Raw genomic sequence first — 27,384 nt, forward strand, 5'->3', positions numbered from 1 at the left:
AAAAGAAAATACAAAATACTACATTTTTAGAGGAGTTTTTGTACATTATTATTCCAAATATACTGTAAATTCTCCTTGTATTTATCTGTGCTACAGAGTGGCTCACCTGTGCGCACAGAGAAAGCTGCCCACGTGTTCATGAGGACCTTTCTTCTAACAGGGAAGGCTCGAGCAGTAAGCGTCCATTGTATCAGAGATTGGCTACATACAAGAAGCCGTGTTTCCCACGGGATCTAGGCCTGCTGACAGTAGAACACTGTGCTGTTCACATTCTTTAGAAGACTCACTTTCTGACCTCACACGCAGACGACTGTGCAAAGGATATGTAAATCTGTGGATATGTCCATTTGGTCCTTCATAATTATTTGTGTTAGTACTTTAAATATCTCCCAATTTGATTGTGCATTCCTTAATATTCCTAATTTCACCCCCGCCCCAACCTTGATCTTTTTTTAACATAAAATTGGTTCAAAGATTTTGAAATTGATGAGTTTCAGTCCCAGTAAAATAGTTTGATATATAAAAGATTTACCTTGGCCATTAATGTGGCCTCTACTTAATTTTGTAAAAACTCACTGGGTTTCATAGTTATATTCACTGGGTTTTTGTTGTTGTTGTTGTTGTTTGTCTGTTTGTTTGGTTTGGTTTGGTTGACACAATTTGCATGGGTAATGTTTGTTATAGCCTTTTATTTTTATCAACTACTTTTATCAATTTTTATCACACCTGAAAATGCTTGTGCTTTTAACAGAAACAATTTTCTTATATTGGGTTAAAGCACTAATACATATTTGCATTTAAATACACGTTCTTACTGAATGGTTAATTTTTCTTCTTAATGTCTTACCTACTTAAACATTGTTTTTATGATATAATTTCCTTTTTGCTACAGTAGAAATTATGTACTCTGTTTCTAATCTGTTACTGGCAATTACATCATGCAGCTTGTCAAAGCTCAAAGAAACATCAAAGCTGGTTGCCAGAGAACGTCCAGTGACATTAGGACAAATGAACATTTCTTCTAAGTTTATAGTCTCCGTGCTCATCCTTACGTCACCCTCGCATTAAACCTGGAAGACATTATCTTCTGAAGTGGGGAAAAATAGTGTAGGTTAGCCCATATCCTTGCCACCTCACTTTCTACTTATGAATCGGATAGCTCAGAAACTCTATCTAGGATTACTCTGGACATCCAAAATAGTTTCTTTATAATTTTTTTTGGTGACTATCTCCTCAGACAAATTCTGTTACTTGGTGGTCTAGAACTGACTGTTTTTTACTTTTATTATTACAATTATTACATAAATAGAATTATAGAAATAATTTTCTTTCAGCCCCTTGAAGGTATTCTGAAGACATCTGCTGTATGTTAAAATTATTTGGTGTAAAAATATTTTCAGTATTTACTACTTTAAAATATTTTGTGATTATAACCAGATGCCTTTACAAGTGTCAAGTGCATGAATTTTTATTTGTATGTTTCTTGGAACACGACAGTTCACATTTGCCTGTGACTCCAATTTCAGGGAATCTAATGCCATTTTCCGAACATCATTGACTCTAGCACATACATAGTGCACATACATACACTTGGGCATACACTCATACATAAAAAAATTAATGAATTTTAAAATTTTGTTTATTCCCTTAGTGTACAGTGTGCTATAGTCATCAGAAATGTAAGCCATAAGAATTGCAATGTTAAACTATGTTTTACTCCTTAGGGCTTTGTTTTGGGTAGTTTCTTCCCACTTTTTGTACCTTAAAGATAATATATAAAAGTTAACATTGATATTAAAACTTTTGTTAAGCTGACTTCCATGTGTCCATTTTTTACTTTTTACTATCAAAGCTGGGTTTTGTGGAATCTCTTTAAATATATATGGAGAAAAGCCTTGCCATGCTTTGCAATCCACTCTGTTGTACAGAATAGTAACATTCTGGCTCTGCTTTGCCTGAGTGAATCGATCTTATAAACAGAAGTTTGCCATGAGGTATTGCATTTTGACTGTAAGTTCCAAAGTAGAATGCTCTATTTATACAAGTAAACACCCACCTGCCAGCACACCACAGGCCACAACTGGTAAATAATTTATTAGTGCCAATAAAAAGTTCCACCCATAGACATTTCAAAACTACAAGAACGATCAGACACATGAACTCCGTCTATTACACCAGTTCTCTCTCCCATAACTAAAGACTAGAAACAGAGGCACTCCAAGACAATGGCACAACTGCCTGCCCACCACTCAGTCATTTGTCAGGGAATTACTGGGGTGTATCAACAAGAGGATTTCCCACTGTCCTCATATTTCAGTTTAAGCGTGCTTTCTTCTTCCAACTCTGCATGGTCCACTTCAAGGTGGCCCATCAAAATGACACTGAAACTGCCTGCCATGTGGGCCAATGCATAATTTTTCTGTGTCTTGGCAGCGCTCTGATGGGTTTCCTGATCATTTATTCAGCCAGCAGTATCAACCTTCTACACCAGTATTTGCTCTCTGAGTTTGCTTTCAGTATTGACTGTTTACATCCCATGGCCTCTTCATTTATTTACTTGCTGGTCTGTAATCCATACGTCATTGTGTGAAGTATAATGTACGGAATGTTATTGATTTAGCAATTGAAATTTGAAGGGAATCTAGAATTATGATTGCCATAGTCATGTTTACCAAGCTAACTCAAAAGTACTTGGTGGCTTAAAGCTGATGAAAGAAATAACTTGTAAATTCTGACATAGATATAAGGTCAAATGTACGTGATTACACTCCTGGCATATTTTACTAATGAGAACTGTAGTAGTTATCATGATTTCACTAAAATTCAACAAATAAAATCACTAGTGCAAAATATTTGAAGTGATATGATTTTCCAAAAAAAATTAAACCATTTGATGATATGAACAAATCCCTGTTGAGATTTGTCATCAGAAACTAAAAATTAATTCTGTTAAGCCAATGCCTGCCTTGTGCTGTTACATCCTTCTATGTTATACTTGATCACAGGGCTGGAAAGAGGCATAACTTCAATCAACACAGATGAAAAATTAATGAGAATGGAAGTCATACCACTAACAAAGGGAAGGGTCTTATTCTCATGAGAAACTAGCTAGTAAAGGAAATAGACAAAGCACAAAGCACCATAAAGAAGAGAAGGAAACACCAAATCATGCACCTAACATTATTTTACTGAAAATTCCTGTGTCTGTTTTAATTAATTTGTGACATTGGTTTTGTTTTAAAGATTTGTTTCTTTATTTATTTGATGTACATTGGTGTTTGCCTACATGTATGTCTGTGTAAGGGTGCCAGATCCCCTGGAACTGGAGTTACAGGCAGTTGTGAACTGCCATGTGGGTGTTGGGAATTAAACCCAGGTCCTTGGGAAGAGCAGCCAGTGCTCTTTACTGCTGAGGTATCACTCCAGTCCCCGTGACATAGTTTTAATCATATTACAGGTTTCTAGTTTACTGGTGATATCAACAGATAGATAGATAGATAGATAGATAGATAGATAGATAGATAGATAGATAGATAGATATAGATAGATAGATAGATAGAGATTGCTGAGAATTTATAAATTTAATTTTATATCTTATGTGACTGTTCATGTTACATTATCCTTAACTAACTGCTTTGTGAATTGATATGGATACCCAGATATGAGCATATGTTTAGGTATTTTCATGTCTAGCCAAATAATTACTGAATATCATTTAATTCCACTCAAAATAGCACCCAATACCTTTCACAATAAACAAACAGTTCTATGGATTTCACAAACATGCAGCCATAACATGAAACACAAACTCAGTTGCACTGACAGCCTAACATGAAGACACTAACAAAATCCGTACTCAGACTAGCATGCCCTTCAAAGAACACATACCATGTGCAGCCTTCCAGCGCAGTTGGAATCTGCTGATCTGGATCAAGAGTGGCCGCTCTAACCTGAGCAGCTCAATTTATTGTCACCTAGGAAAAACATTGTTCTTATTTTTGGCCATTCTATTAGGGTTCTGCTTCCATACAGCTTTCCCCGGTAATCTCCATAATGCATCATGTAGAAAGAACAATGTGTTTGTTCTGGCCACAGAGTCATTGCACTTCTTCTGTCCCGAGTCATGGGGCAGATTGTAGAGAACAGACTGTGCTTTGATCTGCACTAGTCAACACTGAATAGAATGGCAGGTTTGGGGTTGTGTACTACCCTGAATTTTCTACTTTGTGGGGCAGTAGTTTTTCATGAGTTATTCCATTATGAGCACAGCGGTCAAAGTAGAGTAACTCTGTATCATGTTTAAACAAGTAATCAGCCACCAGCTACCTACCTACCAGTGCATGAAAAGACAGACTGACTATTTATTCATAATGATTAAAAATTCTATTTGCAATAATTCAAAATGATATCAGGAACACTAGGAACATGTGCTGATCAACATAACTTCCCTACATGAGATTATAAAGGAAATAGTAGTGCTAGATGATGATGCTGTAGCATTCAAACCATCACTCTGACACTTCTTAGGGGATTCTCCTGACAAAAGCACCTGAGAAAGAACTTCTTGCTTTCTCCAGGCTTCAGCTCAAACATGGTTTCTCCTGTCAATGGTACATGGTCAGCTTCAGGGTGACACTCCAAACTGCCTGTCACATGAACCTGTGCCTGATTGCTTTGTGCCTTAGCATCTTTGTGGCTGAATTTATGTCTTACCTTCTGACAATCACCGACATTCTATTCCACCAACTCCTCTCTACATGTGACTTCAGTATCAACTGTATATTCCTTGGCTTCTTCAAACATGTTCTTTGATGTTCTATAGTATATATGTTATATACATATGATACAGGTCATGTATGTACTATTATACAAAGTATAATGTGAAATCGGAGTGTTACTGGCTTTGGTGATTAAATTTGAATAACTTAGAAGTTGTGATTGCTGTAGTACTTGTTATGAAGCAACTCATTTGTTCAGAGAGACTAAAGTTGCTGAAGTTGAGATAGGAATAGCTTTTATTCAATAAATGGTGATACAAATTATGCAAACATGTTCATTTAAGTTAATATACTCCTTCCTGGCAATTGGTAGAGTTCATAGGATTTGATTCATTAAAGAAAGAATAGAATAAATAAACTGACCACTGGCATAATATTTGAAGTTATATGACTTTATCACAGACAAGTTAACCAACTCAGTGATGTATATAAAATGTATTTACACTACATGGCAAGATTATCCTTTTTACAGTTATACCTGTTTTCTGTAACGAGAGGTAGCACACCTCTGACATGGAGATCAACAGCTGAAACTTAAGAGATCCTGGGAGGCACACACTATCTTTCCTGCCTACACAGCAAAGAGTCTCAGTCTCAGGAAAAAGTACCTAGCAAAAGAAATATACAAAACTGCAATAAATAAGAAAATAAAATATCAGATCTAATATAATTTCAATGTAAATTGGATTATAATATATTAAGAGTTATAATATACTAAGCAATTATTTGAATTAGCCTGATGACTAGACTATGCAAAGGTTACACCCAAAAAACAACAACAAATAAGATAATGAATTTTACTAATACATAGATACAGGATATATAAAATTCTCATTCATGAATGCAATTTTTAATTTACAGAATAGGCTAATTATATATTACCACCATTATAATGATCATCATTATGTCATTATGTCCCAATCATATAAAATAACATTAATGACAAAATAACTTTCAAATTAGGACCTCCCACATCCAGAAAATAATTAACCTTAGAATACTAAATTAACCAAACACATCTCTGATGAACTACATAACAATCCAAAATTGTAGACTATAACAAAAAATACACAAAATCTATACCACAATAAGTGATGCATATCATAAGCCTAGGAAAATATGAGACAGCTAGGTAGTTACATGAATGTAAGCAATAAAGCAGAAAAAGTTTTCAAAGAACACATTCCCTCCAAGAAAACAGACAAAAAGAAGCATTTTTTTCTCATAACCTGGAAGGAGACCTGGACAAAAATAGTATCATAGAATCTTGGGGTACTAAATCATACATACAATTAGCATTGAAAATTTAAAAAATAGAAAATCACATTCACATTACTACAGGGCCCTATTTTACATATAAGGTTACATATGAAAAATTGTGGAAGGCTGAATTTGAAGACAAGAAACTAATTAACGTGATAGTAAAAATTTCAGTGCAGCTCAGCACTCAGGTGGTATTATAGGTCTTTGTGACTGCTTTCAGTCAGATATAGAGTGAGATTCAGGAACAAAAAGCAGAACAGGATGCAAAAGCTTTCCGTTTGGTGAGGAAAGAAGCAAGCTTAAAATTAGGGCTTATAAAACTAGTGGCTGAAGAAATGAGCACCATGAGAAAAAAAATGGTGTGATGACTATAATGTAATTGAAATTAGGGGGAAATATCTTTACATATTCTTTTATGATTCTGGTGTCTTTTGCCTATATTCCATCGTGTTTCTTACTGTAAGAACTATCTGTTTTATTAGCCCATTTGTTCATTTTGTTTCCTTGGTGTTTAATTATTTATATTATTTATAAATTATGAGTATTAGACCACTGTCTGAAGTATAGCTGATAAATACTTTCTCCTGTTCTGCGAGATTTTTTTTAATCTGTTAGTAGGTTTTTCCTTTGTTTTGTTCTCTTTTGTTTGCTGTACATAAACTTTTTTAATCTCATGTTGGCCCATCTGTAGATTCTACTGCATTTTATATAAAAATTATAACCATAATCTGCCAGTATGCCACAAGAGTAATTCAATCACATCAATAACAATTCTGCCTCTGAATATTTCAAGTCATCTCTGAAATGCCATATTGTGAACTGATCAATATCCCAGTATAATTCCCTCACTTAAGACTATTAAAGAAGAACTGGCCCCCATAGATTTCATAGCATGTGACTCATCAGTCATTTGTTAGGGAACTCTTTCAGGAAGATCACCTGAGGACTAACTTCTGACTGTTCCTGGATCTCAAGTCAAGCATAGTTTCTCCTAACCAGGATACATGGTCCACTTCAAAATGATGCTCCAAGCTGACACTCAAAACTGCCTGCCAGGTAGATTTGTGCCTGAAAGTTCTATTCCTTGGCAGCCCTGTATCTGTGCTCCTTAATCCCTTTTCCAGTCATGGGCATCCCCTTTCTGTACAAGAACCTACCTTGTATTTTTGCCTTCAATATTAACCATGTAATTAACTTCATACATTATAAGCACAAGCATTTTTTGGCTGTTTGGTAACTGGCATATCATGTTTTCTTGTGAAATAAAATGTGTCAACTGTCACTGACTTTAGCAATCAATATTGGAACAGATGGAAATGGCAGATTAGGATCTCCTGCATATGTGTGAATGAGTTTCAAGAATTCTATATTTGCAAATATAGACTGTATTCTAATAAGACAGTTTGAAAGAGCATCAGAAATCAAAGATAGGATGATAAGACATTGGAAAAGTACAGAGAAACAGAAGCCTAACTCAGCACAGAGTGCAAAGCAGCTCATCAGTTCATCAAGCCTGTACTCCCCAAAGGGCTGTAGGTGTGGATGGGGGAAAAACACAGACTTTTCATTCAATAGGTAAAGCAGATGTTCCTGATGAAAAGTAATTGCAAGTCATACCCACAGCATAAGCCCATAGTTCTTTAAAGCTGTGGATCTAGTTGGAGAATTTGATGAGACAATGATTCTTCCTTCATGCCAGTTCGGCAATCAATAGGAGATCAATTTTGTTACATTTTGTTACTCCTCAAGTTTCAGAGAGTCGTAGGAGAATACCATCTTCAACAATAACATATCATTTAATGTTAGCTTACTGTAGGATCCTTATAACATGGAACAACCATGAGGCAGTAAGACCTGGAAATAATTTAAATGAAATGAACTTTAAGCAAGAAAGTTCTAGTATAGTTGAGGGCCATGTTTGTCCATCAAATCAAAATACTCTAAAGTCTATACTTTATATGAATAATTCACTTGATAATTGAGGTGTAAATGGTCATCATCTATTTTAGGTAACACTCAGTTTAGAAAGATATCTTTTTTTCTGCAAAAGCTCAACTTGGATGGGAGAATTTTCATGAGGCCTCACCCTTAGATGAAGAGAAAAAGGCAATTAATGGCTACTGAGAGATTGGCAATTGATCTCCTGTGACAAGTCTCCTAATAGATTACCCATTCCCAAGTGGTCAGTGTTAAGAACATACTCATATGAACTCTGTGTGTGTGTGTGTGTGTGTGTGTGTGTGTGTGTGTGTGTGTGTGTGTGTGTGTGTCCATAAATAAATAAGAGACCATGAATTTGAGAACAACATAGGTGGGGCATGGAAAGAGTTGGATGGGTAGAAATGGTATCATTTGAATAATCATAAATGAGATTCTCAATTTTTTAAACAACAAAAAAAGAAAAGACACAACCTTTCATCCATGTATGAGAATGAGTCAAGCTAAAGAAAAAGAAGAGCAAGAAGGAGGAGGAGATATTTCAGGGTTGGGAATACAGCTCAGTCAGAGGAGTGGTTGCTGATTGCCTTGCATAAGGCCATAGATACTATCCCCAACATCACAAAGACTATTTTAATAACTGGTAGCTGCAGCTTCATTCGCCTAAAAATAAAACCTGTTTATGTGACATGACATGAAATATCAATAATTTTTTTCTTGAAATTGTATTATCTCAAGTAATCAAAATATTTAATGCTGTGGATATCGCTCTGTATAAATAAAATACTGATTGGCCAGTAGCCAGGCAGGAAGTATACGCAGGACAAGCAGAGAAGATTATTCTGGGAACAGGAAGGCTGAGTCAGGAGACGCTGCCAGCCGCTCCCATGAGTACCAACATGTAAGATATTGGTAAGCCATGAGCCATGTGGCAAGGTATAGATTTAAAGAAATGGGTTAATTTAAGATATAAGAACAGCTAGCTAGAAGCCTGAGTCATTAGGCAAACAGTTTAAATAATATAAGCGTCTGTATGTTTATTTTATTAGTGGGCTGTGGGACTGCTGGGGCTTGGCAGGAGCTATAGAGAAACTGTCCAGCTACAATTTAACAAGAGAAAACAAAAGGAATTATCAGGATACAAAATATCATTAGTCTTAAAGTTCTCTCATAAAATTTTATTAAGCATTTGTTTGATCATTTTTTGAATTAAATTTGATTTATAACTCTGGTTATATAAGATTCTATAAGAGTTTTCAAGTTTTTTAAAGTCTGGTTTTCCTAATAGAATTTTATCATGATTGTTGTTTTAACATGCTATAAAAATATCTAAAATTGGATTGCTAATTTACTATCGTGAACATGCATTGTCAATATTGTTTCAGATGACATGACCTGTCTGTGTATGGTTAGTAAGGGATAATCTGGCTTTATTAATTCTCATTTTTTGCATGTGTTTATTCTTTAAAATTTTTAATGGTTTCTCTTATACACAAAATGTATTATGAGTGTATTCATTCCCTACCACCCCTTATATCCACTTTCCTTCCTGTCTTATTCCCTTATTCTTCCTACTTATTCTCCCAGTGACTACATTATTAGACAAAAGGGACACTCCCTCTCCAATAGCCATTCCCATCCATTAGATTCTTAAGAAAGGATGCAAATTCATGGAAACCTCCTCTATTCATAACAGAAAGTTAGAAGGCCCATTCTTGTGCAGGTATCCATATATGATCAATGTTCATGGCAGCAATGACAATACCATATCTGGATGTCAGTGCTTCTTGACTCTTCTTCATCTTCAGTCTCTTAAATCATTCCATCCTCTCTCTTGTGAAATTGCTAGGTCTTAGGGATAGGAGACTACATAGATGTCCTGAGGACTTATCAGTCACTTATTCTCAGCACTTTGACCATATGTAAATCTATTTATTAGCCATGATTCTCTACAAAAACTCATATTCCCAGGCTAAGAGTTTCACTACCCTGTGGGTAAAAACATACATGTTTAGAAGGCAGTTTGACAATATATTCATTTAGGGAATAATGGTAGTGTGTTCACAACTTGGATACTCATCTTTCCCAGACACAGGATTTGATCGGGATGATGGCATCTTGTGTGTGTTCTCTAGTGTGGTATGTACCCCCCAAACCTATCAGTTGTTTTGAGGTTTTTAATCTCAAAACATTCATACCACCACTATTGCACTAATAAGTGTAACTTGCCTGGTTTATCAGTACTGTAGCACGAATAATTTAGAGCTGGATAAAGTTGTTGATGCATTTTCTACCTCAGCAGCCTGCATGACATCATCTGGCACTGTGAACATTAGAGAGTAGGAAGGGAGTTACCAGTTAGGTTCTATCTTGATTACTCTGCGACATGTAACCTAAATGTGGTGTTCTCATCAACAGGGACTGCCATCAAAGTATAGTGGCAAATAAGATGAGTTACAATAATCTACATTTTGCTACACTTCTCTGAGGCTTTTTTGGCCAACAAGTAATAGGGAGGTATCCCACATCTGACACCAGAATTCTTGTTTCAAAGTCTATGACTTCTGGGGAACAACATTATCTATCTGGGAAGGATACTTCTGCTCTGTTTTTTCTTTTTAATTTTTGATTTTAATTAAATGTTTTGTTTATATATCAGTGAGGTTTCATATTTTTTGTGTGTGTATTCTTAGTTTTTGTTAGCCCTTTTCTCCATTTCTCCCTTCCCCTTATCCAGTCTATCTCAACCATTTAAACCTCTTTACATTCAGTATCTCCCCAGTTTCAAATTTAGTGTATTTTATAATTCTCCCTTTAGTTCACTACCCACATGGCTTTGTTATTGCTCACTGGCTTCTGTAAAGACACTTAAACTTAAATACAAAAATCTAAATTTGAAACAAGGCTCTGGATTCAACATTTTTCTTCGTGAGCCTGGTTCCCTCACTCAGTACATTTTCCATTTCCATCAACATTTTTTCAAAGTTCAGTTTCATTTTTATGAATGAATAGGATTAAATTATGAATATATACCCTTTTTTATTATCCATTCATCAGCTAAAGTATATCTACCCTGATTATATTACCTAGATATTGTAAATAGATTCGTGAATTAGGTTATAGAGTCCTTTAGGTACATGCCCAAGAGAGGTATAGCTGGATCATAAGGAAATTCCACTTTTAGCTTTACAAGAACCGTCATACTGATTTCCATAGAGGTGGTATGAGTCTACATTTCCACCAACAATGAGTAAGGATTCTGCTTTCCCACTGTCTCTCCAGTATCCGTCGTCATTTTCCTATATCCATTCTGACTGAGGGGAGGTGGAACCATAAAGTACTTTTTACTCACATTCTGCTGGGGCTAATGATGTTTAACACTTTCTGAAATATTTGTAAGTATTTGTAGTTTTTATCTTTTTTTTCAAGAATTCTCTGTTTAATTCCATGGACCAATGTTTGATTGGGTTGTTTGGTTTCTTGATGTTTAATTTCCTGAGATCTTTGAATTTTCTAGATTTTTTCCTCTATCAAATATTTAGCTGGCATGATTTTTTTCTATTCTGTAGGCTACTTCTTCACATGATTGATAGTTTACATTGTGGTACAGAAATTGTATAACTTCACAACATTTCACTTGTCAATTGTTGTCCTTCTTTCCTGAGCAAGTCAAGTCCTATTTTTAAAGTCCTTATCCATTCCTGTATCTTGTAGTGTACTATCTACTTTTTTCTCTAGTAGGTTCAGAGCTTTGGGTTTTATGTTGAAACCCTTGGTTCATTTGGAGTTGATTTTTGTGCAATGTGAGAGAAATACATAGTTCCATTCTTCTACACATAGACATCTTTTTAGTATCATTTGTTAAAGAAGCTCTCTTTTTCTATGTTTGTTTTTTGGAGTCTGTCAAAAGTCAGGAAGATGTAGGTCTGTATCTGGGTCCTTACTTTATTCCATAGATCTATGTGTCTGTCTTTATGTCAGTATCATGCAGCTTTTATTACAATGGTTCTAAATTATAGCTCCAAATCAGGTAAGGTAATCTCTCCAGCAGGATGATTATTACTTGGGATGACTTTGGCTATGTAGACTTTTAAGACTGAGATGTGAATATAGCATCTGTAGGATTGGCTATTATAGAGGTTTTCTCATACTATTATAAACATCAGAAAATTAAAATGCATTGAAGACACAATTATGATGTGAATATTTATATAAATGTGTGTATTCATTATTGTTAAGTAAGCAGTATTTCCTAGAGACTGCTTCCAATGTCTTTGCATTTCTGTGTCATGTGCCTTAGGAGGTCTAAAGACGTCTATAAATAAAAACGTTTCACTTCCAAAACACAGGTCTTCATGTTCTGTGAAGTTACATTTTGATCAAGAGTTAACTTAGCACTTTGAAGTGATACTTAAAACATACTTTTCTACTTTTTTATGTTGAATATAAAATGTATCTACCCAAATGGTTATTTTCCTTGTTTTTTACTTGTCTGTTACTTTTATAGATAAATTAGTTTTAAGCTTCTGTGAACTCTGAAATATTTCCAGGGTACCACTTCTGCTTTATGATGCTATCCCTCTAATAACGGACTTCAGGTAATTTCAACCTAAGGGCCACTCTTTCCAAACTTATTTTCTTCAGATTATGTAGAAAGATATTTTTCTTCACATTGTCACTCCCCCATATGAGACCAGATGAGAGCAAGTCACATATGTTCTTCAGGGAAACCAAAGTACAGAAAGATTAGTAATGTTTTCAGACAAAAAGTTTCGAAAGACTGAAATTGCCCCCACCAAAAAGCTGCAATGAGAACAGACAGTATAAAAGTTCGGGTTCATCTCATGCATCCTTACAATAGGTGGTGCACTTAGCTATCATCTGTCATTGGCTCCTTCTCCATTCCTTTCAGGCAAAAGCTTGGGAATCTATTACTGATGTGCTGCAGGCACCCTCATTCATAGATGAATTCAGTAACAGATGGCCAAATAGATAACAAAGTGTCAGAAGTTTCTCGATATTAGAGAAAAAATTAAAAAAAAGAGGGGATTATAATTGGAGCCCAGGAGTTAGAATCAATTTTCAAAATTTGTCTTTTGTTGTTGTTGTTCCTAATTCCAGCTCCCTTAAAATGGAAGACCAGGCTAACGCTGTGAGAATGATTTATCTTCAAGTTATCTATAGTATCTGAGCCTCACAGATAAAGCACACATGTATATTTACTGGCTTTTGTTTCTTTTTTTTTAATGTTACAACATTGATGTGGGCAAAGTGGAGACTCAAAATTCTTACTATTTTTGAGCAAGCTATAAATGTATATATGTGTATATTCTCTCCTCTTCTCCACCTCCATCCTCTTCCCACCTCACCCCCCACTCCCTCTCTCAATGTAGTGCACCTAGACTCAGAGACAGGCCTTTAGTCAGTGATGCTTGTAACATTTCAGTCGATTATAAATTGCTCTGAAATATGTCTTTTATGTTAGCATATGAACTGTAAGTACAATTTACTTATATTTCACTCATTTTCAGTGAAGAGATCATTGACTGTGATAAACGTGTAAATTAGAAGAATAAGTACTACCCCATTCAAGATATAAAACGTTTTCTCACTAGAAAATTCTTACATTTTATCTTGATGTAAAGATTTGGCTATTCATTGATTAGATCCTCATCAAACTAAGGATTATTCCACAACTTAATAAATATAAAACATTATAGTGATGGGCTTAACAAGGTCTGAAAAATATCTACTCTGGAAAGAAACTGCCAGGAAACTAGGAAAGGTAGAAAACTAATGCAACTTGATAAAGAAAACAGAAAAGAAAAATGAGGTATAGCTAGCACCATTTTTGATAGATAGACACTTTAAGCTTTCCTGAATGTTTCTCAGAGTTTCTTTCCAGAACTATATAGAAGGTTCTAGTTAAGAGAAGAAAAAAAATAAATGAAAGGTGTAAAGATGGAAAGAAAAGAAATGTATTTGCAGATGATACAACTGTTAGGTTATAAAATTTTTTAAAGTGATAAAGAAGGAAAGGGGAAAACAAACAAATAGGTAATTATAGCAAGCTTACAGGACACTGTTAATATGCAAATATCAGCTGCTTTCTTACATACCAGCAATGTTAACTTTGGATTTTAATTGTTTTAAATAGCATTATTTTGTAACTATCTAAAGGTTGAAATGTATTTGTTTTTTATTGAATTTCATACAGAAATACAAAACATTTCAATCATATGGCATTCCTTTCTTTCCCTTACAATTCCTACCATGCCCCCTCACATCTGCCTTACCAGAAGTAGTACAATCAACCATGAGACATACAGAAATAAATCAAGGCCAAGTGGGTTTTTGTTCTGTTTTGTTTTGTTTTAGTTTCCTGCATAAAGGAATAAGTTGGGAGAGGAATAATTTTGGCTGTTTTGAATACCTTCAATGGCCTTTGGGTAATAGTGGCTGTCTCTGATTGGTACCTAAACATGAACAGTTTGGATGGGAATGAAGTTGCAAGACTGTAACAGTTCTATAAGGAGGTGGCTGGGTATTTTGACTGAACTACTTAAAAGCAGGACTGGCCAGGTCCTCAAAACTAGATCAAGATGACATTCATGAAAAGTATATTATGACAGTCTTATGCTTTATATCACTATGTGACATTCTATACATATAATGTACCATCATATGTTTATCCAATCACATGTTGGTAGAATTTGAGTTGTTTTCACTTTGAACAAAGCTGTTACAAATGCTTGCCCATTTTTCAAATGCTTGCCCAAAGTGAGAGTAACATTTAATACTCCAAGCTATCAAATAACAATGGAGCTTCTGCATGTTATTCATAACATTTGACATTGCCAGTCTTTTGAATTTTAAAATGTCATTCCACTGTATCTTATTAAGGCCTTGATTTTATTTAGATAACCACTGAAATTGGACATCTTGTTCCTGAAACGTTTAATAGTTCTCACTGTATGGGTCTATTTAATACATTTATTGCTAATTATTTTATATTTCTAATACTACCATGAAAGGTATATTTAAAGTCACTTTCTCATTTCTAGTATATAAATATAAAACTTTTGTTATATCATTGCTAAATTCATTAGTTACAACAGGGTTTTGTGGCCTTCTTTAGGATTTTCTACATCGATCCTAATAATCCATGAGCATGGCAGGAATGGAAGATTTTTCCATCATCAGATATCCTCCTCAATTTCTTCAAAGACTTGAAGTTTTTGTCATAAATCTTTCACTTGCTTGGTTAGAGTTACCCCAAGATATTTATTGTATATTACTTGTGGTTATTGTGAAGAATGTTGTTTCTTTTATTTCTTTCTCAGTCCATTTGTTATTTGAATATAGGAGGGTTATTTATTTTGTGAGTTAATCTTGTATCCAGCAACTTGGGGATATTGGAGGCATGCAAAGAGAGTAGAGGAGTTCCATAGGCAAGCAGTCTCCTGGACTTCTGGCAGCTTCCACCGTTTTTGGTAGAGCAGGAGGTCTCTGCCTGAGTTCACCCATCTGTTCACCTATCTGCTCTTTTGGCTAGTGTGGCCTGCACATGAGCAGGGAATGTCAGTCCAAGTTGGGGTCAGGGACACAGCAAAGTGGAGTGAGGAGTGGTGGTGGAGGATTATATCTGTGGGAACCATGGGAGTGGGAAGTTCTGAGGGTGGGTGTCCTACTTATTTTTGTAGCTGGCATGGCCTGCACTTGAGCAGGGTATGTCTGCCCAAGTTTGGGGCTGGTCCAGGGCAGCATGGGTGGGGAACTGGGAGGGAAGAGATGGCAGCAGATTGAGTCTGGGGAAACCAAGCAGAAGGAGTGGGAGAGTTCTGTGGCTGGGTGGCCTACCTGTTCCTCTGGCTGTCATGGCCTGATGACACACCTCATCTTGATTGGCTCCATTTACTACTCCACAGGAGAAGTGTGGTCTTTACCAAAGAGATGAATCCATGTGAACAGGTGACCAAAGTCTCACAACAGGGAGCATTTTTTTTAAACAGGGAGCATCTTAAGACAGAATCATAAGCTTTCAGTTCCTGGATTCCTGGTGAATTCTAAAGACTAGATTTGTTCTCTGACTCCATTGGCTTTCCTTGCCCCATGAGCTTCCATCTCATGCAAAAAGAGAAGGCAAGGGACCAAGATGGCTCCAGGAACTCAGACAGAGTCTGAGAAGCTGAATCTGGAGAAATCCCCTACTCAGCTGAAGATGAGGGTAACACCTGGAAGTCCCTTGCCCCATGAGGTGAGTCACAGGCCTTCTGAGACCAAGTCCTTGGGCCTGATGAGCCAGACTACAGCTGCCCCAGCTAGAGCCCTGGCCTCACAACCCCACCCCCAAAGCTCCACAGAGTCCCTGTTCTTGTATGCATGTGTGCAGGTGGATGCACCTAGAGTTGGTAAAAGAAGTAAAGTGAAAGGGACTCAGAGGACCCAGGAGGACTGAGACTTTTCCCAGTGTATTGCAGCTCAGTTTTAAGCAGCACTGGTGGCCTGAGGTGGTCTGGATGAGAGGAAAGGCCCATAGGGGAGCTTCAAGGGCCAGTGCCCTGACCACTTGGAGGGGCGGAAGCTTTGATCCCAGGGTTTGAGACTCTCATAAATAATACTCCAGGCCCAGGTACCCAGGGTACCCATGCAAATGCTGCTGGCTGAGAAGGTAGACCTGCCAAGCCCCAAGTCAGACATGCCTCTGCTGCAGTGGGCTGTGGCAGGCTTACAGCCAGTGGCCTACATTTAGTTACTTCAGATTTATCCCCCTTCTTTGAGGGCATGAGAGGCCCCAAAGGCAGCCTGGGAGCCCTTCAATAACCCTGAAATGCTGTCAGAGCCAATGGAGGAGCAGGTAGAAGCCATCCCATCCCTGGGCTGGGGCTTCCTTCTGAGTCCTCATGCTACAGACCTTTCCAGACTTGGAATTACAACCCTGAAGCCTATTGAAGCCAAGCAGGTCCCTAGAAAGGATCCCAGGAACTGATTCAAGAGAATGAGCGTACCCAAAGCCAGAAGGGCAGACCTGGGGAAAACAGGAACCCCACATGGAAACTTCTGGCTGCTGTGGAGAGCGGCTTGTTCTGGCTCCCTCCATGCAGGTGCACCGATAATGCCTGGGACTCTCACCTCGCTGCCTGCTTGCTCATCTTGCCACAAGGCTGTTTGTGAAAACCTTATATATGCAGGTGTCCATGCACTTTGTGTCATGTCTGGAGATGGGGGTGTATTAACAAACAGATGTATGTATGAAAAGAAACCATTTCTCACTTCACCCCAGTACCAGGCTGGGCCTATATGTCTATGAATTAGAATTGCAGACATGGGTGGAAGTAGAGGGTCAGGGATACATTCAAAGTTAGTAGCTTCCAGATCCCTGCTCTAGCCCACTAAATAAGTCTAGGGCAGTAAAAGAGAGTTCATAGTGAGAACTGGGGTTGGTGGTGTTTGTTGTTTTATTTTTGTTTTTGTTGTTAATTGAGACAAGGTCTCAAAGACACTTGTCTCAAGACATGTCTGGCCTAGCACTTGCATAGCTCTTTCTAGCCTACATTAATAGCAATCCTCCTGTCTCAATCTCCCAAATGCTAAGATTACAGAAATGCACTACTATGCCTGGCTGCTGATGTTTAACAGAAAGACAACTACTGTAGATTCAAAGGGATGGGAGGGAAGAGAAGCAGGAGTGAGTGGAAAGAGATGTTAGAGACAGAAAGAGCTTGAGAAAGCACCCAGATGTCCATAGAGTGCAGTCAAATTGGCCCCACATGGGGTCAACGTGAACAGTAGGATGTGCACGGGGTAGAGAAGAGGTCCAAGAAGGAAAGCGGAAAGGACAGGAGAAGGGAAGGTGACCCAGGAAAGGAAAGGAGCCAGAGTGGGAAGTGACCAGCAGGGAGGACCATTTGTTCCAGAAGGCACCACGACCTGGGTTTGGCAACTATTTCCAACACAGCCACATCTGTGAGTGGCAAGTGAGTGCCAAGTGAGTGGCAGCTCACTTGGCAGCAGGATCCAGGGCAGCCTGCCCTCTGGCCACTCCCCTGCCACAGATTGGCAGCCACCCAACCCCAGGCCAGAGCACAAGACTAATGAGCCAAGCCAGGCCAGGCATCCAGAAGCAAACTTGTCACCTCTGAGAGCGCGTGTGCACAGAGCAGGGGCTCAGTGTGAGCTGATGTATGTGAATAGGCACCTGGCAAAATCCAGCTGGGACCACTGTAGAAGTGTGACACCCTTCACATGCCTGGGGCTCCACAGGACATTTCTGTCTTGACTGTACCCTGTACCGCTGTTGAGAGAGAAACTATTCTAGCTATTTCTTTCTACAGCCCTAGCAGTTCCTTCACTTGGCTCTGCAAAGTCTTCCCTTTGTGTCCTTGACTGTGTAGCATAGGAACTTTTGACAGGACTGGCTGGGTTGGGCTGGAATGGGTCAACTGGTCCAGCGGCCTGAACCAGAAAGGCCAGATCTGGCCCTGACAATGAAAGTGGACTTCAGTTCACTTCTTCAAACCAGACTACACTGTCAACCCCACTCTATTGTTTGAGGTGCTGTACCAGACAGGGGAATCTATGTTTGTAAGTGTGCATGTTGGATGTGTCTGTGTCTCTAAGTGTTATGGATGTTATGAAAGTATCCAGAAAGATCAGATGTGGGGATTGCTCAGCCAAGTGTCATGTGGACCCCAGGTGTCAGGAAGAGGCCCCTGTGACTATAATCCTACAATTCCCATACTGTACTAGCTCAAATGTATCCTCCTCCATGAAGCTTCCTTAAGACATAGCTAGAAATGAACACTCTTCCTCCGTGCTCTGCTTGGATGAACAGAATACTGCAATTGGTTTATTGTCGGTGATTTTTATGCATCCAGACATGCAAAGTGACATAATAACACCTTGTGCAGGGAGGTGTAGGGGTCCCTGTGATCTTCACCTCCTGGTGTTCATGACTTTATATAATGGCCCCCATCTTTGAATGTAGGCAATGCCTCTGACTTGCTTCTGATAGAATCAGGAAAAGGGGATAAGATGCCTCATGACAACGGGTTGAGTAGAGCTTGGTCTATTTCCTTCTAAATTCAGATGGTGATTCTTTCAGATGGTGATTCCATGACCATTATGGCAAGGAACATAGCAGCAGACAGGCAGGCATGGCCCCAGAACAGTAGCTAAGAACTTACATCCTGATCCACAAGTTGGAGAGAGGGAGAGAAAGAGATTTGGGGATGGTATGAGCTTTTGAAATCTCAAAGCCCACCTCCAGTGACATACTTCCTCCAACAATGACATACCTCCTAATTTTTTTTTTTTTTTTTTTTTTTTGAGACAGGGTTTCTCTGTGTAGCTTTGCGCCTTTCCTGGAACTCGCTTTGTAGACCAGGCTGGCCTCGAACTCACAGAGACCCGCCCACCTCTGCCTCCCAAGTGCTGGGATTAAAGGCATGCGCCACCACCACCCAGCACCTCCTAATTTTTTTCAAACAGTTCCACCAAGTAAAAATCAATCATCCAACCATGTGAGTCTATAGGAATCATTCTCACATTCTCATTCAAACCACCACAGTGGTCCTTGGCTCTTGCAGTGAACATTGTCAGTCTAAATGAAAAATTTTTATTTAAACTCTACATGTGTATTTATACAAACTTACATGTATTATGGGGCTTTAAAATGTAGTTAATAATATGATTTCATATGACTTTTGCAGATATCATTATGGTTATTCTACCATCTCCCTCCCCATACTTTTCTCCCATCTCACTCCCCAATTTAGAATCCCCCTTTTTTCCTATTTCACCAATCAGATCATTTGTACTCTGGTATTCTTCTCTATTGATCCCACAACCACTCACCCTGGCAGTGGTCTCATTTCCTGGTTTCTGCAGTTACTCCATTATATGTACTCATATCTAAAGATTTAGAGCTAGGAGACTACAAAGAGAGAACATGTGACATATGTCTTTCTGGGTCCGTGTTACCCCACACAATATGGTCTTTTCTAGTCCCATTCCCATTACCTGCAAATTACATGGTTTCATTTTTCTTCTAAGTGAATAGTATTCCATAGTGTATATGCATACTCTCATTATCCACTCCTTGGTTGAAGGACATTTAGGTTATTTCCTTTTGCTAGCAAATTTTGAATAGAGCAGCAATGACTATGGCTAAGCAAGTATCTGTGGTATATGATATTGAGTCCTTTGGGCATGTGCCAAGTAGTAGTATACCTCAGTCATATAGTACATTTGTCTTACCTTTCTGAGAATTCTCCACACTGGTTTCCATAGTGACTGCACCAGTTTTCAATCCAACCAGCAATCAGTGTGGGATAACTTTTCTCTCAACCATCTCTAGCATTTATTGTTGTCTATTTTATTGGTCTTTGCCATGATCACTGGGGTAAAATGAAATCTTAGAATTGTTTTGATTTGCATATTCCTAATTGTTAAGGTTGATGAACATTTTTTGAGATACTTCTTAGACTTGGTTTCTCTTTTGAGAACTCTCTTTTTGGGTCTCAAGCCCATTTTCAATAGCTCATTTGATTTTTGTTGTTTTATGAGTTTTATAGTCTGAATAGTAATCTTTTGTCTGACATATAGCTGGCAAAGATTCTCTCCCATCGTGTGGGCTTTCTCTTCACCCAGTTGATTTGTTCTGTTTTAGCTGTATGTGCACATTTTTAGTTTTATCAAGTTCCATTAGTCAGTCATTGGCCTTAATTCTTGGGCAAATGGAGTCCTATTTAGAAAATCCTTTTCTACATCTATATCATGAAGGGAATTGCCTATGCTTTCTTCTAACAGTTTTAGTATTCCGTTTGTTTTAGGTCTCTGACCCATTTGGAGTCACTTTCTGTGCAAGGTAACAGATATGGGTCTTATTTCATTTTTCTCCATGTAGACATCCAGTTTTCTCACCATCACTTGTTTAAGACACTTTCTCTGCTCCAGCTTATAAACATTAAATGTCTGAAGTTATGTGTACTCATGTTTGAGTCTTTCATTTTTCCCCCCTGGCCTAAATGTCTGTTTTTGTGCCAGCATCATAAGTTTTTATTACTATAGCTCTGTAAAATATCTTCAAATCTAGAATGGCAAATCCTACAGAATTTTCACTTTTGTTCAGTATTGTTCCAGCTATTTCATCTCTTTTGTGTTTTCATATGAATATTAAGATACCTTTTTTCTATATCAGTGAAGGAAGATGGAGTTTTTGATTGAGGTTCATTGGGTCTGTAATTAACTCTTATAGTTATTTTCAAAATATTCAGTCTCCTACCCCTTAAGCATTGTGTTTTTCCATTTTTCAGTGTCTTTATCTTCTCCTTCATAGATTTGAAAGTTTTATTGTAGAGGTTCTTCACTTTCTTGGCTGTGTTTATCCTTATTTTATTGTCTTTGAGGCTTCTGTGAATGGGAGTGTGTTCATGATCTTTTCTATATGTTAGTTGGTGGTGTACAGAAAAGCTGCTTTGTTCAGATTGATTCTGTATCCCGTCTCATTGCTGAATTTACCCTTTCTGGGAGTTTTTACATAGAACTTGAGGTACCTTTATTGTAGAGTATAATGCCTTCTGCAAAGAGCAAGTTTGATTCTTGTTTTCCTACATGTATTTCCTTTAATTTCCTTCTCTTGCCTTATTGTCTCAGCTAGTAGAAGCACAACATTGAAAAGGAGCAGGGATAGTGGAAATTCCTGTTTGGTTTCTGACATCTATGGGATTGCTTCAAGCTTTTCTTCATTTAAGATGATGTTTTTATTATGTTGAGGTATATTCCATCCAGTTTTACATTCTCTAGGATTTTATCATGAAAGCCCACTGAATTTTGTCATAAGCTTTGTATGTGTGTGCTTATGATCATCTGATTTTTGTCTTAATTCCATTTACATGGTTTACTACATTATTGACTTGAGTACAATGATTCATCCCTATAAGGATAAAACCAACTTGGTCATAGTGTATAAACTTTTGCAGGCATGTCTGTATTCTGTTTCATGTATTTTATTGAGCATTTTTGAGTCTATGGTCCTCAGGGATATTGGGCTGGTATCAAGGTGATACTGGCATTTTAGAAGGAGTTTGGGAGTACTTTTTCTGGTTCCTTTGTATAGTCTACAAAGGACAGCTGTAGATCTTCCTTGAAAATATGGTGGAATTCTGTTGTAAATCTATCTGGCCCTGGATATTTTTAGCTGAAAGGGTTTTTATTACTGTCTCAATCTCATTTACTAAAGCTATGTTTAGGCTGTTGACTTCATCTCAGTTTAATTTTGGTCATTTCACTGAATCTAGAAATTCACCCATTTCACCACCCTCAGTTTAATGGAGAACAGGTTTTTAAAACACTGCCTTGTAATATTCTGAATTTCTTTGGTATCTGTTGGAATAATTCTTTATTCATTTTTAATGTTAATTAGTGTCCTCTCTTTCTTTTGGTTAGTTGTGCCAAGGGTCTGTCAGTTTTGTTTATCCTCTCAAAGAACCAGATCTTACGTTCATTGAATCTTTGTATTGTTTTCTTTTTTTCAATTTCTCTGACTTCTGCTCTGATTTTTAATATTTCTTGTCATCAACTGGGTTTGGATTTGAGTTGTAATTGTTTTTTCAAATTTTTTTTAGTTCTACATCATGTATTTACAAATTTCCTAATTTCTTAACATAAACACATAGAGCTATAAATTTCCCTCATAAGACTGCTTTCAATGTGTTCTGTTATGTTTTCATTCATTTAGTTCCAGGAAATCTTTGCTTTCTGGATTTCTTGTTTTACACTCATCATTCCATAAAGATTTCTTTAATCTCCATTAGTGTATTTACTACAGATTTGTTTGGTGTCAATTTGTTTAACTGCACAGTGGCCAGATGAGTTACAAGGAATCATTTCAAGCTCTTTGAATTTGTAGCAATTTGTGTCCCAGGATGTAGAATATTTTAGAAAAGCTTCTATGTGTTGCTGGGTAGAATATTTTGTAGATATCTGTTAAGTCCACTTGACTTTTATCAATTAACTGATATGTTTATTTATCCACATGATCTATCTATTGGACAAAAGTAGGTAATTGAAATCACCTGCTATTAATGGGTTGATATTAATCTGGCTTTCCATCCAATTGTATATTTTTTAATGAAATTGGGCACCCCAGAGTTTGATGTAAATATGTTTAGGACAGTAGTATCTTCTCAATTAACTGCTCCTTTAATTAGACAGAAGTGTTACTCTTTCTCTTTTCTGATTAGTTTTAGTTTGATGTCTCTTTTTTTTTCCAGATATTAAGGTAACAACACCCACTTGCTTCCCAGTCCCATTTGATTAGAGTACTTTCATCCATCCTTTTACTCTAAGGCGGTGCCATTCTTTAAAGCTATGGTTCTTTTAGAAGGAAGCCAGATGGATTTTTCTGTCATTCCTTACAGATTTGGGGTCAGTACAAAATCTTCTGTGAAGCTTAGCAGTTGGGGAATATTAGAGAAATAATAGCGATGCTTTTTGGTAAGACCCTTTAGCAACATAACTGCTTGCTTTTCCTGAATTTAAAGTGGGACACTGCTTTCAATGTTCCCAGAAATGACATATTTTCTATAATATATAATTACTTTGTAAAGTTTGTCACACACAGACACAGACATAATATATATGTCATGTAATAAATAGCAGTAGTAACAAAATTTAAAATGTTTATGTGGACATTTCTGCTAAACAGAACTGATAAGTTGGTGTTATACTGTTAACATGGAAATCAAGTTTCAGAGATGTATGAAAGGCAAGAATTAAGACCAAAAATTGCATTAATAGCTGCAGATACAGGCAAAATGTTCCAATTAATAGCAATAGTAACAACGAATATCCTCAAATGGGCTTACAGAAAAAAAAAAAATCAGTGATGAGCCTGGCTCTCCACCCAAACTGAAGACACTTCATACATAAAATAGATCACAGATTTAGAAAAATCCTTGAAAGGCATTCTTAAAGGAAATTACTTTAAGGGAGAAAATTACATGTTTAATGTCTGCTAATAGCTTGGTATCTAATAACAAAGATACTCAAGGTGAATCAAAGCTTATCATGAGAAATTCTATACTACTTATCACAAGGATATACACAAATCACAAAGGGCATAAACAGGACAAATACTTTATTATGAAAATTTCACATACAGTAAAATCTGTTGTCTGATGCATAGATCTAGAGTTTTGAGAAAGTACGTTTTTAAATAGAACCACAGCACAGAATGAAGTTACGGTATCCTAAACTCTCACATCATTTTGTACTCAACTTGTTCATCTACTTTTGAATTCTGACTAGTTGTGCCCTGTGTATCCTAGAGTCTACCTTCACATTGTTTTTTTGAAAATGCTGTCACAATAAATTGTAAGCTTGTTGTTTTTATAGTTATTTCTCAATTGCATGTAATGTTAACATTTGGGTGCTAACTTGCACCCATTAGTCCTTGAATTAAGTGTCTACCCAAATTTGTTCCTCATTTTTGTATGTTGCCCACTTTCTGCTCTTTCCTATTTTGATTACTTTATGTGTTTTAGATACAATTGTCATCAAGATATGCTTTACAAAAACGTTTCTCGGGCTGGAGAGATGGCTCAGAGGTTAAGAGCACTGCTTGTTCTTCCAAAGGTCCTGAGTTCAATTCCCAGCAACCACATGGTGGCTCACAACCATCTGTAATGAGATCTGGTGCCCTCTTCTGGCCTGCAGGGATACGTGCAGACAGAACACTGTATACATAATAAATAAATCTTTAAAAAAAAAAATTAAAAGAAACGTTTCTCTATCAATTGTCTCTTTATTAAGTGCTTTTGCAATGCAAAATACTGTCTGAAATCCATCCCTTAAATGAATCCAACAAGTGGTGGTATATGAATTCGTTGCTTAACTGTAGTCAGTGATTTTATCTTATGTTTTTAATTTTTAGTTTTCCATTCTACAATAGGCACATCTTGAATGTTTCTGTGTGAATATATAATTTTTAAATGGTGTTCAAATATTCTATTTTGTGGACAGATGTATTTAAAAAAAACACCAAGACACTACTTTATGCCTACTGAATTGGCAATTGGTAGTAGTAGATGCTGAACAAGTCCTGCATCTCCCAAAATAAATACCACATGGCAGAACTGATGGCCACAAAAAAATTACATCCCCTTCACCCCACTCATCCATTCTAGCTACCCTCCAATGTCCTCCTCCCACTCTTAAGTTGCCTTTATTATTATCATTACATAATATATACCTGTTAAGTTATGCATGTGTCTTCACTAAATTTAAGGAGATGTTTAAAATGTTATGTTTTCAACTCTGAGATACCACCTTACGCCTGTCAGAATGGCTAAGATCAAAAACACTGAAGACACCTTATGCTGGAGAGGATGTGGAGCTAGGGGAACTCTCCTCCACTGCTGGTGGGAATGCAAGCTTGTACAACCACTTTGGAAATCAATATGGCGCTTTCTTAGAAAATTGGGAATCCCTCTCCCCCAAGATCCAGCTATACCACTCTTGGGCATATACCCAAGGAATGCTCAATCACACCACAAGAGCACTTGTTCAGCTTTGTTCATATCAGCATTGTTTGTAATAGCCAGAACATGGAAACAACCTAGATGCCCTTCAACTGAAGAATGGATAAACAAAATATGGTACATATACACAATGGAATACTACTCAGCAGAGAAAAACAATGACATCATGAGGTTTTCTGACAAATGGATGGATCTAGAAAAAATCATCCTGAGTGAGGTAACCCAGACTCAGAAAGACAAACATGGTATGTACTCACTCATAGCAGGATACTAGATGTAGAACAAGGATGACTGGACTGCTACTCACCAGGGAGGCTACCTGGAAAACAGGACCCCAAGAAAGACACGGGGATCGCCCAATGACAGAGATATGGAATGAGATCTACATGAACAGCCTGGACATGAGTGGGGGTAGTGAAGGGCGAGGGTCGAGGGAAAGAGAGCTTGGGGTAGCGGGAGATCCCAGCTGGATCAACAACAGAGAGGGAGAACAAGGAATAGGAGACCATTGTAAATAAAGACCACATGAGAATAGGAAGAAGCAAAGTGCTAGAGAGGCCCACAGAAATCCACAAAGATACCCCCACAACAGACTGCTGGCAATGGTCGAGATACAGCCCGAACTGACCTACTCTGGTGATGGGATGGCCAAACACCCTAATTGTCGTGCTAGGAACCTCATCCAACTACTGAGGGATCTGGATGCAGAGATCCATGACTAGGCCCTGGGTGGATCTCTGGGAGTCCAATTAGCGAGAAGGAGGAGGGTTTATATGAGCGAGAATTGTTGAGACCAAGGTTGGATAAAGCACAGGGACAAATAGCCAAACGAATGGAAACTCATGAACTATGAACCAATGGCTGAGGGGTCACCAACTGGATCAGGCCCTCTGAATGGGTGAGACAGTTGATTGGCTTGATCTGTTTGGGAGGCATCCAGGCAGTGGGACCGGGTCCTCTGCTCATTGCATGAGTTGGCTGTTTGAAACCTGGGGCCTATGCAGGATTGCTTGGCTCGGCCTGGGAGGAGGGGTCTGGACCTACCTGGACTGAGTCTACCAGGGTGATCTCAGTCCGTGGGGAAGGCTTTGCCCTGGAGGAGATGGGAATGGGGGGTGGGGTGGGGGGAAGGTGAGGGGGGCGGGAGGGGGGAGAACAAGGGTATTCGTGGCTGATATGTAGAACTGAATTGTATTGCAAAATAAAAAAAAATGTTATGTTTTCACAATTTGGTGAATATTTGAGAGATTTAATGATACTATGTTGGTTACTGGTCTTTTGTCTCAGCAGTGTGGGTAGGACAGAAGATTAATTGCATGAATCTTTTCTCTGAACCAGGTTTGTGGATTCATTTTTACATTCTATTATTTTCTTCTACCTGTTTATCTAAAAGCTTCTGAAAATACAAAGCTATTAAATTAGCCTTCCCTTCTAAAATCAGTAACCTTTATACATGCCTTTAATTATATCTCATAATTAAGTTTCTCCTTTCCAATCTATTAAAACACTTGATTTCCTCAGAAAAACTTGCTTTGACCCATGTTAATGTTAATATTCAAAAATTTGAAGAATTTTCAAATTTCTATGTTGTTGAAGCTTTCAGTTATAATAGAAGAATATACATTGCATGATCTTTTTTAGATTGTAAGCTTATTTAGTTTTTCTTACATGTGTTTTGTCCTGGAGTGCAGAGGGAGAAAAATCTGTGCATGGACAGAGCGTGCACAGTATAGAAACAGACATACAGTACATTGTGTTTCCAATATTTTGTCATGGAAATTTCATGAGTTATTTAGTAAAATTTAGCTAAGGTTGGCCAGGACTTCAAGATCCTCTTGCCTCTATTTCTAGAGTACTGAGGT

General features: G+C 37.6%; 2 protein-coding genes across 10 annotated transcripts in view; both read right to left on the minus strand.

Moving 5' to 3' along the window:
• The window catches only part of LOC128106527 (alpha-amylase 1), a 53,223-nt gene that overhangs the window by 19,570 nt on the left and 6,269 nt on the right, over nt 1-27,384 (minus strand). The window contains exon 2 of one of the 5 annotated variants that reach the window (XM_052732083.1): nt 10,209-10,302. The exons of 1 other annotated variant lie outside the window; for it this stretch is intronic. The gene's annotated coding sequence lies outside the window, so the exon portion shown is untranslated. Of the gene's footprint in view, nt 1-106; nt 221-3,888; nt 3,977-5,256; nt 5,372-10,208; nt 10,303-27,384 lie in introns of those variants that run through there. 3 more of the 5 variants (XM_052732081.1, XM_052732079.1, XM_052732080.1) reach the window with 3 other exon arrangements.
• Nucleotides 106-27,384, minus strand: part of Rnpc3 (RNA binding region (RNP1, RRM) containing 3) — a 58,780-nt gene continuing 31,501 nt past the window's right edge. For 2 of the 5 annotated variants that reach the window (XR_008216743.1, XR_008216742.1), the window contains exon 16: nt 5,284-5,386. The gene's annotated coding sequence lies outside the window, so the exon portion shown is untranslated. Of the gene's footprint in view, nt 311-3,888; nt 3,975-5,256; nt 5,387-27,384 lie in introns of those variants that run through there. The other 3 variants (XR_008216739.1, XR_008216741.1, XR_008216740.1) reach the window with 3 other exon arrangements.

This window comes from Peromyscus californicus, unplaced genomic scaffold (assembly GCF_007827085.1).
Source record: "Peromyscus californicus insignis strain IS unplaced genomic scaffold, ASM782708v3 Scaffold_9__1_contigs__length_137607984, whole genome shotgun sequence".
Taxonomy (NCBI): domain Eukaryota; kingdom Metazoa; phylum Chordata; class Mammalia; order Rodentia; family Cricetidae; genus Peromyscus; species Peromyscus californicus.